Source organism: Sciurus carolinensis, chromosome 1 (assembly GCF_902686445.1).
Source record: "Sciurus carolinensis chromosome 1, mSciCar1.2, whole genome shotgun sequence".
NCBI classification, from domain to species: Eukaryota; Metazoa; Chordata; class Mammalia; order Rodentia; family Sciuridae; genus Sciurus; species Sciurus carolinensis.
In genome coordinates, this window is record NC_062213.1 from 96,541,424 (window position 1) to 96,541,725 (window position 302).

Consider the following 302-nt stretch of genomic DNA (forward strand, 5'->3'; position numbering starts at 1 on the left):
GGCAAATCCCAGTCTCTGGTATCTCAGTGCACAAAACTGGATACTAAGCAGGTGAGATTGAAGAAGAAGCAAATTTTATCTGCAGGGACCATGAAGGGTTGTGAAGTTGGGAAGGGGTCAGAGACAGGCACCTCTCCTAATAAGTCTGACAGAGAACAAACATCTCATATTCTAGTCATGCCATATGATGAAGCTCTTCCACCTAGGGAAAGGTCGCCATGGGCGTGCATGTTTCATATTAGCATGAGTATGGCAATTCATTCTTTGGAATTCCAGGCAGATGGTATTTTTGTTGGGAAATA